Here is a 10,529-nt window from a genome sequence, read left to right as displayed (position 1 = left end):
AAATACCTTTCCTCTTCAGGTGCCTCCCTCTTGAATGGCCTCCCTGCCCCTCTCAAACTTGAGCCGGACCACCTGAAGTTCCGGAAGCAGCTCAAAACGTTCCTCTTCTCCTCTGCTTTCTCTCTCTCCCTCCCCTGCTGACCTACCCTACCTGACCTACCAGTCTGCTGTACCGACTGGTTGGTTGTCTACCCTCAGAGTCTCACTGGGTACCAGGCTCTTTCTTGATCAGTCACCCTTGCACTGCCACCGGGCCTACCACGCACTTGGGGGCTGTAACTGTAACCCTCCAGTCCCTTGTTCTCTTTGCACTACCCAGAGCCGTGCTGCCCTAGCTGCACTTACTCAGAGCATTGCTGCCCTGTTTTCCCCTCTCCCTTGCACTCCCCCTCCTTTTCCCCTTGCACTTCTCATTCTCGCACTGGCACCATTTGAATGACACAAGGCCTAGTAAGATTGTTTGTCTTGTCCTCCATCTGTCTTCCCTCCATTGTCTTGTTGCGCCTAGAAACATTTGTGTACAGGCACGTTATAAATGACTTATCATATCACAACAAATCCCAGTGTAAAAGTCTAAGGTTAAACAAATGTATTCCCATGCGCTGCATTGTAAGAGGCTTTATGTACTGTTAGAAAGGTTACCAAAACAGGTAAAAAGTTAAAAGGGAAACATAGTTTCCCAGTACTGATAGTGTGAAGGACTGATCAGTTTCCCCATGACAACATGCCAGGGAAGTGAAGCTGCTTCACTTCTCTGTAGAAAGCCAGGACAGGTTCAAAAACAAAAGCAAAACGTTTAGGGGTCCATAGAATATGGAGGAAAAGTTGCCTAAACGAGAAATCTTTCCTAGCACTCGACCCCCTGCCACCAGAGTGGAACAAGGAACCCAATCTTGGGGTGGATTATATCCCCTGTCCCTGGTTGGTTATACATTCTGGATAGAGCATCAGCATTACTATCTTGTGCACCTAGCCTACGCTCAATGGTGAAGTCAAAGCCTTGGAGACCTATGGACCAGTTTAGCAAATTAAGGTTCCCTCCCTTCATGTTTATTAGTCACTTTAAGAGCTTATGGTCAGTTTGCACAGTGAAGTGAATCCCATAGAGGTAGGGTGTCAGCTTCCGAAGGCTCCACACTATGGAAAAACATTCAATTCCCACAGTTGCCCACCTGACCTCTCTGTTCTTAAGCTGGCCGCTGATGAAACATATAGCATGTTCCCTGCCTTTGTCATCTAACTGTGAAATGACAGCACCTATCCCAGTGTCAGAGGCATAGGTCTGAAAAATGAAAGGTCCCTGATAATCGGGTGCGCAGAGAACAGGGGCCTGACAAAGGGAATCCTTCAGGCATTCGAAGGCCTCCTGACACTCCTCAGACCAGGGAACGTTTCTAGGATTCTTTGGAGTAGTGAAGGCAGGGAGAGAGGCAGCTATTTTGCCATAGTCTTCCATAAAGTTTCTGTAGTACTAAGTGAGGCCTAGAAACGCTGTCACCTGGTGTGGTTAGTAGGGTTTGTCCATTCTTGTACAGCCGGTACTTAGCAGGGAAGAGGCTGAATCTTGCCCCACCAACCTCATGCCCAAGGTAGGACACTGTACCCTGACCAATCCGGCACTTGGTAGCCTTTAGGTCAGGTGGGCCTTCTGAAGAGCTTGTAACACAATCTCCAGGTGTCTCACATGTTTGGTCCAAGTGAAGCTGAAGACTGCTATATCTTTCGGATATGCAATGCACAAGTCGTCCAACCCATTTAGAACTTGGTTGACCAACCTTTGAAAAGTGGCAGATGCATTCTTCAATCCAAAGGCCCTTACCCTGAACTGGTAAAGACCCTCAGTCTTTTCCTTGGCAGTGTGATCAAAGGGGCTACGGTACTTGTATGCCAACTCATCTGTTTGTGGAAGAGGATGAGCATCTGTCTTGGTGACAGCATTCAGAGTTCTGTAATTCACACAGAATCTCAGATCATATGTACTCGATTTTGGTATGAGAACCACAGGACTGGTCCAAGGACTACTAGAGGGCTCCATCCCCCAAGATCAACATTTTGTTGACCTCAGATTTAATGTAAGATCTTACTTTGTCTGAGCAACTCCTGAACTTGGTAGGTTCACCAACTCCAGTGACAAATTTTTGCTCTCACCAAAGTATAGACACTAGAATTAGGGGGAACAAGGGGGAAATTTCCTCAGCAAAGTTTTCACCTCAACTTGCTGCTGTAGAGTCAGTTGAGGGGACACTAGGCCACCCCCAATGAAGCCAAAGAAGGGCTGCCCTGGAACACATCAGGGAGAGAATAAGATCTCTTTGGCCCTCATTAGGACCCTGGCGCTAAGTGTTTAACGGCGCCGTAAAAGGCTGCGGCGCCGTTAAACACTTAACGCCTTACTACGAGGTCCCTTTGCGGGACCCGACCTGAACGGCTGGTCTAGACCAGCCATTAAAGTAGGGACCCGCAAAGGGACTCTCGAGGTAAGTACGGTACCGCAATTTGCGGTACCGTACTTACCGCCTTCCCCAGTCCCATTGAGCACTATGGGGCAAAAATGGGAATGGGGAAGGGCCAATGTTCAATGGGGAATTACTGCCCTGCCAACCTTCCAATGGGGTGGTAATTCCCCATTGAACATTGGCAGACTCGTTACGATACCGGCAGCGCCATGGTTTAGCGCCAGTATCGTAATGAGTGCCTTTGTCTCCCTTTATGAAACCAGGAGCAGGGGGCTCCTATTTCATTCCTAAGGATACAATACTTCAAGCTATTCATAGCCAACTCTATGGGAGCTTTTCTTGGTCTAAGAAGATGAGCAAAAACACGGGGCACACCTATGATTTAACAAAAGAATATTACGGTATTTTAGAGTAACCTTTATAGAATTAGAGATAATTTGAGGTGCGGGGAGAAAAGACTCAACCTTGGCAACTAGGTTGGGAAAATGGAGGACAAAAAATGGTTGGTCCTAAAGAATTTAGGAACTCCAGTCCCCTGCACACTGTCCGATATCTGCAAAGCAGACCAAAAACTTTTGTGTTTTTTTTGTTTTACTAAATTTCATAACACACAGTTCAATAGACAATTAAATAGGTGGATCAGTCACAATGAATAACAAGCTCACAAAATTTATATAGACAACAAACATGATATTTATTGTACAATATTTCTGGGCCCGACACAATTCGTGTATAAACTCTTCTTCAGGGGCAAAAACATATTTCACAATTCATAATTCAATTTCTAGAAAAAAGTAGAGAAGGGTACAACTTAGTATTTTGCATATAATTCAATTATTCATACAAACTTTCAAAACATTAAATCATAGATGTAGTTTGAAACCTTGTGAAGAGATGTCTGGGATAGTACCTAGTAGCTCAATTTAGTATAAGTCCAATCAGATAAGTAGTATCTCTAACCAACACGAGAACGATATATAATTTGTGGGAAAATGACAAGCTACTCTATTTTCAAAAAAACAAAACATTAAAAAATTTAAAAAAACTAAAAAAAATATATACAATTATGGCATAATCCATGCATATAGATAGTGGTCCACTTACCAACTATGGAGTAGGAATAGTTGCAAAAACATATACAATGTCCATGGATAGCGGGTGCTTTAGAGAGGTAGCATGTGTATCCACACTAAGTAAGAAATGTGAAAAGTCAATAGTATGCTTAAGGTGCAAGTATAGGTAAAAGTAATGGTAACGGAGTTTCATCAACACTTACATTAGTTTCCCAAAAGGATTCTGGCTAGCGGTACGTGGACTGAGTCAAAAGGGACAAGCAGTTCGCGCTAGTACATAGATCTCTATAGAAGTAAAGGAAAAAGTAGGAGGAGGTAAATAATACTAAAAAAGTTCCAGGTCCCAAGAGTGTCAGTGGACCCATAGATCACTTACTAGATACAGTGTGAATCCTTCAGCGAGCGAATCATGGCGAACCTCATCCCGAACAAAGAGGATGTTGTTTGTTCATGATTCTGCTCTTATGTACTGAAAGTACTGCTGACGTATGAATGAGCATGCGTGGTAGCAGAACGATCGCTATGCATGCGTTTGTAACAAGTCGCAGGTAATTGGTGCGCGTCATGTGTCTGACGACACGGTGAACCCGGCGTCAGAACAACATTAAAACAAAGAAAAGTGCGCATGCGCGAGACTAGTGAGCAGCTAGAACTGCCTGAAAGTGGCTGTCTATTTTGTAGTAGGCAAATAAGTGGCCATGAGCCATGAGGAGTAATGAAAATTTAGAAAAGAAGAACGCGGACCAGACAAAATGGTTTTTGAAAGATAAGTCAGACCGTCCTTTGCTAGTCAGTACCTCATTCAGTACATTGATATAGTTCAACACGAATGATATTACAGGCATTGATATAATGTACATACAGCTCCATATTTTGCAGAATTTACCATCAGAATGATGACATACATTGGGTAATAATATGGCATAGTTTTTCAAAAGCTGACTTCACAATCATTTGAGCACCCCAAAACCTAAGGAAGGAGGATGTGTGGTTTCAAAACAATCCTTAATAGCATATATATTTCTTTGAAAAATTACATTTCAACCATATGTGCACATGTAAACACAATGAGACCCCCTTGATGGATAATTCACAGGTAACAGAGTACATTTATAAAAAATGGGGATTTTAACCAAGATATGGTCAGTATGAATTGATGTAACTAGAGTGGTTGAGGTGAAGGGTATGGTCCTCATAAATAGGGGCTGAGGTAGTAGTCCTCGTTCATGCCAAGAGGGGCAAGTGAATCAAGACAGTTTAATCAATAGAGTTCTCTCTGGGATAGTAGTTTTTGTAAGTCCCCACCTCTGGAAAGTGGATGTATTACTTCGAGTATTACCATTCTCATTTGTGACACTGTGTGTTGGTGTTGATGATCTCTGAAATGTTTATACACCGGGGATTTGATATTTTTAGTGCGGATATTTGACTTGTGCTCAGTCCAACGTTCTTTGTTTTCATGTTGTACTGACGCCGGGTTCACCGTGTCGTCAGACAGTTGTCCGCACCAATTACCTGCAACTTGTTGCAAACGCATGTGTAGCGATCGCTCTGCTACCACGCATGCTCATTCATACGTCAGCAGTACTTTCAGTACATAAGAGCAGAATCATGAACGAACAACATCCTCTTTGTTCGGGATGAGGTTTGCCATGATTCGCTCGCTGAAGGATTCACACTGTATCTAGTAGGTGGTCTATGGGTCCACTGACACTCTTGAGACCTGGAACTTTTTTACTATTATTTACCTCCTCCTACTTTTTCCTTTCCTTCTATACAGATCTATGTACTAGCGCAAACTGCTTGTCCCTTTTGACTCAGTCCAAGTCCCGCTAGCCAGAATCTTTTTGGGAAACTAATGTAAGTGTTGATGAAACTCTGTTACCGTTACTTTTACCTATACTTGCACCTTAAGTATACTATTGACTTTTCACACTTCTTACTTAGTGTGGATACACACGCTACCTCTCTAAAGCACCCGCTATCCATGGACATCGTATATGTTTTTGCAACTATGCCTACTCCATAGTTGGTAAGTGGCACACTACCTATATGCATGGATTATGCCATAATTGCATATATTTTTTTTAGTTTTTTTTAATTTTTAATTTTTTGTTTTTTTGAAAATAGAGTAGCTTGTCATTTTCCCACAAATTATATATCCTTCTCATGTTGGTTAGAGATACTACTTTTATGACTGGACTTATACTAAACTGAGCTACTAGGTACTATCCCAGACATCTCTTGACAAGGTTTCAAACTACATCTATGATTTAATGTTTTGAAAGTTTGTATGAATAATTGAATTATATGTAAAATGCTAAGTTGTACCCTTCTCTACTTTTTTCTAGAAATTTAATTATGAATTGTGAAATATGTTTTTGCCCCTGAAGAAGAGTTTATACTCGAAACGCGTCGGGCCCAGAGATACTGTACAATAAATATCATGTTTGTTGTCTATATAAATTTTGTGAGCTTGTTATTCATTGTGACTGCTCCACCTATTTAATTGTCTATTGAACTGTGTGTTATGAAATTTAGTAAAACAAAAAAAAACATGAACGTTATTGATCTGCTTTGCAGATATCAGAAAGTGTGCAGGGGACGGGAGTTCCTACATTTTTTAGGAACAACCATTTTTTGTGCAGCTTTTCTTGGTCTTCCAGGGTCCACTGAATGGTTCACCTTACTGAGTTTTTCACTTTTTTAAGGCCCCGACCATGAACTCATGATCAGGGTTTTCAACAAGTATGATAGAGGAAGATCCCTCTGACTTCTTTGAGGCTTCCTTAGGGCTCCAACCATACTCTGGAGAGTTCTAAAGAATCGCTCTCGTAGACCAACTGATTTCAGGAGAGATATGAATGACAAATGATAAGTTACCACTTTTTCCTTCCACAGGGCCGGCTATAACTGAACTTGAAGATGCTGCTTGAGCCAGGTGCAAATTCTGCAGGGAAGCTACCCCTAGTACAAAATGTCCAGTAAAACCAGAACGATTGATGTGGCAGTCATTATCTGATGTAGGTTGGCTTTGGGATATCTGGTGGTGTGATCAGCAGCCACTGGGACATTACTGTTGCTAGGGACGTACAATGATTCAGAGGTCTAACAAAGTTAGGTCATGCCTCTTCAAAAGATGCACCCTATACTGGTACTTGTGGATGTTTAATCCCTGTTCCACTTTTGTCAGATTGCTGACAAGAAGTGTAATCCCTACAGTGGGTTTCCACTGGGACCCCCATCATGGGCCAGCAGGATTGCATGGGACCACTCTGGAGTTATCTTAACATTAAGATACACTGCCAGGGGAACTTCATGCACCAACTGCAGAAGGAAGGGCCACCCATCCCGAGGAACCACCAACCTCTTATGTTCTCCTGTAGTGGCTTTGTGGGCTTACATACTAGTAGCCCACCTTCCTGATGGATTCTTTGCTTCACGTGAGGCTCATCATCCAATTGGAAGCAGGCCTTTCTCCATAGGCCTTTAAGTGATGATATTTTCTGGTGGCCTTTACTAATCTCTTCCTTTGGGACCTCCTCTTCTGCAAGCAAGCTTGGCAGTTCTGGAGACCCATAGGAATGGAGAGTCTCTGGCAATCCCTCTTCCCCGTCAGGTTCAGGGATTTGGCCAACTACCTCAACCTCAGTTGTAGATGTGGGAGGAGGAAGCCGCTGGATTTACCATTGAGGTATCTATCATAGTTGGACTAGGCCCAGCGTTCCTAATAGTAGAGGCATGTACACCTTCTGCCAGTAAACTATCATCAGGATTATAACTTGGCGACTGGTCAGGTATGGAAGCAGTAGCTCCAGCAAGGTTAGGTTCCAAGGAAACTAACTCTACTTCTGATCCTTCACCATTGGGCAAGGTATCTAAAGAGAAGGATACTTCTGTGGTGGATGATCTCATCTTCTTCATGAGAAAATGTCAGATTGACAGAGTGGACCCTCAAAGTTTTACCATTACATTTTGTGATGGTATCCCCCTTCACATGGTCACTTCCTCCACAGATTGCACTAGACCAACTGGATCTGTGAAGGTAGGGAGACTTACAGTGTTCATTCTCATGTTTGATATAGTTAGTCCCACTACCCTTTCCTTGCTCATGTAAATTATTCTCCTTAATAAACCTGTTGTTTCCTTATGGGAAGAAGTTTTATCAGTAGTCCCACCCTCTTTCTCTTCTTGCTTTTTCCCCTCATCCTGCTTACCTGAAGCAGGCTTGTCCTTATGGGACACTCTATGGGACACCCAAAGATCTACAGCAATGGCCAGTCTCTTAGGATCTAACTCTTTAAAATCTGCCAAATGCTGTTTAGGCTCATGGGAACAAGAGGCAAACATGTGTTTCAGCATAACAAGATTGATCATGCCTTCAAATGTGGTTATTTTATGACCCTTTATCCAGCCACTCATGTTTTTCAGGGAATCGATAACAAAAGACATCAAAGTATTGTTATCCTTTTTCTTGTACTCTCTGAACCTCTTTTAATGTAAACCTTCCAGCCATCACCTCTTTTGTTTTGCCATTGTCACCCTGAGTGGGACGGGTATGCCCAGACATGGGCCCCGTGCCTGATGGGCCTAGAGACCTAAGATACCCCTCACTGATGATGCCCAACAAGGCTGAAACATGCCTGGGGAAGCTTGTGGTCTCGTGCAGAAGGAATGTGCCCTAGCAGTTCTGGCTGGACTACCCCTTTTGGGGTGGGACCAAGCCTGATTTGCATATGGTCTTTCCCCTTTTGTAATGGCTTGGCAGGTGAAGAACAATGTCCTGGAGGGTTGCCCAGAGCAATGCCATAGGTTAACATTTATTGTAAACCTTCCAGCCATCACCTCTTTTGTTTTCCTCTTTAAGTATAGGGCAAGGGTTTCCCCAAACTTAAGAGAAGAGTCTGCTTCAATTTTCCAAAGTCCTTTCTGTCAGATTTTGACATTTCCATAATGGCACTGCAGCCATAATAGGACAATCTGCTGAGGCGTTCACAGGAGACACGAGGCGGTGCACGCAAGCAGTGAACCTCCTACAGGAATCACGCGCTCAGACGCAAGGAGTAAAGTTTTCATGATTAAGCTAAGAGCCCTGATGATGGTGCTTGGCACCGAAATGCATTGGCAGAATTAGCTGATATTTCTGATTGAGGAAGAAATGAATCAATAGATTGGGTGAATTAAACACAAGTTTTTTATACAACATTGGTGATGAAAATATTTGAAAATACATACAGATAAACATATTGGAATGAAGCAATTTGAACAAGTGCATGGAAAGAAATACAGAACATATTAAATGCATTTATAATTGAAATTGAAGCTCCACAAGAGGAGTGAAGAGGAGCACAGGGTTTTTGACAGGGTGGTTACCACTCTGTTTCTTTTTAGGTACTTTTGGTTGTTAGAGCCCGAGTGTCATTGGGCTCTGTTTTACCCGGTGGCTCCAAATACTATCAAAAAGTAATAAGAATCAATATTTCCAACAAAGATAAACAAGAATTTAATAAACCTAGTAGTGCCCACCTCAAACCCACGCTATTCTACAGTCTGCTGAGCAACCATGCAATCATGTCAGTCTCACCCACTTCGTGTACCTCACAAGCATACTCAAAAGTTGTTAGTCAATCTATGATGTCATTCTTTTGCTCACACATACTGAGCAGATACTTAGGAAATCTATGATGAGAAGAGGACCCAGAACCACTCCCCTATCCTATGGAGGAGCCGCCTTCTGTTTCTCTACCCTGTCAAATTCCAGCTTAGCCATGTTGTAATCAAGCTCTTTCTGTCTGAGCCTGAGCTTCTCTCTCTTAAGCTCTCACATGACCTCAGATTCAGAAGTTGTCAGGGAAACATTGGTGCACTCATCTTCATCATCCTCTGTCCTCTCAACTCTGGCAGTAAGTGCAAGTCCTTTGCTACTGCTAGGGTCTTCCCTAGCACCTACTTCATCACTGGTGCTAGGCAAAGGAACAATCCTTGACTCCTGGTAATCAAACAATCTCTGTACTAAATTTGCTTTGCTTCCAGAGGATGGCAATCCTCTGTCCACACACTTTTCTTTAAGTTATCTACTTTCAGAGCAGCAAGAGTAGACATTGTGAATGTTTCCATATTTAAAAAAAAAAAGCAGGTGACTGTTCTATTATTGCTAAATTCAAATCACAGTGTTCTGTGTGAGTAGAATCGGGATATTACACCAGTGGACAACACTGGGGTACCAAAGACCATATAACACCAATTTGTTAAGATTTAAAAAGTCTGGCCTGTTGGACAGATTTCAGAAGGCCACCCTAATTATATCAAACAGGGGTGCCCTGAGAGGTTTGCCAATACCCAATCAAGGTAAGCATGAAGAGGGTTCAAGGCTTTGTCTTAAGAGTGGGTGGGTGTGGTCAGGGGTCCACAATGAGTCCACCCAATGAACCACACAATAATTCTACTTAGATAGGTACGTACACAAATACTCTGTTATATACTTACCTGGCAGGGGAGACACTGTGATCACTAGGGTGGTTCTCCCGGGGTGGGGCTCGTCCATTGCACACCGGATGTGCTGGCCCCTGCGATGTCCCCAGGTGTGGGATACTCAACTGCATAATTTCTGGTAGTGGGGGACTGGGTTTGCGCTTTCCCCTGAAAAAGAAAAGAAAAGAAAAAGAAAACAAAATACTCGGTTTATTATAGGCTTCAAAACACACCAGAAAAATGAATCAAGCAGGTAATATTATCACACAACACTCAGTTATCAAACATATGCACAGTCAACATAGGTTTGTATAAAATGCATCAACTCTCTAAAACTCCTGAAAGGAAGATAAGTAATGATGTAGTAAAGAAAACCAATTCACAAGAATAGTACCCTAACTTTATAAATCCAATCCCTATGTTGAATGCGGCCTTGGGCCAAAAAGTCACAAAGTTCGTTCTCAGGAGAGGGGATAAAGGGGGGAAAAGTTATTGTGGTGGTGAAAAATGTTCTAGAAGGCGTCTCAAG

The 10,529-nt window shown here is 42.8% G+C and overlaps 1 non-coding gene across 1 annotated transcript; it reads left to right on the top strand.

Annotated features, from left to right (window-relative positions):
- Positions 1 to 10,007: 10,007 nt before the first annotated feature.
- On the top strand, positions 10,008 to 10,171 carry LOC138498944 (U1 spliceosomal RNA). Its single transcript, XR_011279033.1, has one exon. It is a non-coding gene; the product is annotated as a U1 spliceosomal RNA (small nuclear RNA).
- The last annotated feature ends 358 nt before the right edge of the window (positions 10,172 to 10,529 follow it).

This window comes from Ambystoma mexicanum, chromosome 5q (genome assembly GCF_040938575.1).
Source record: "Ambystoma mexicanum isolate Mex_15411 chromosome 5q, UKY_AmexF1_1, whole genome shotgun sequence".
Lineage (NCBI taxonomy): Eukaryota > Metazoa > Chordata > Amphibia > Caudata > Ambystomatidae > Ambystoma > Ambystoma mexicanum.
This window is presented reverse-complemented; position numbering and strand designations above follow the sequence as displayed.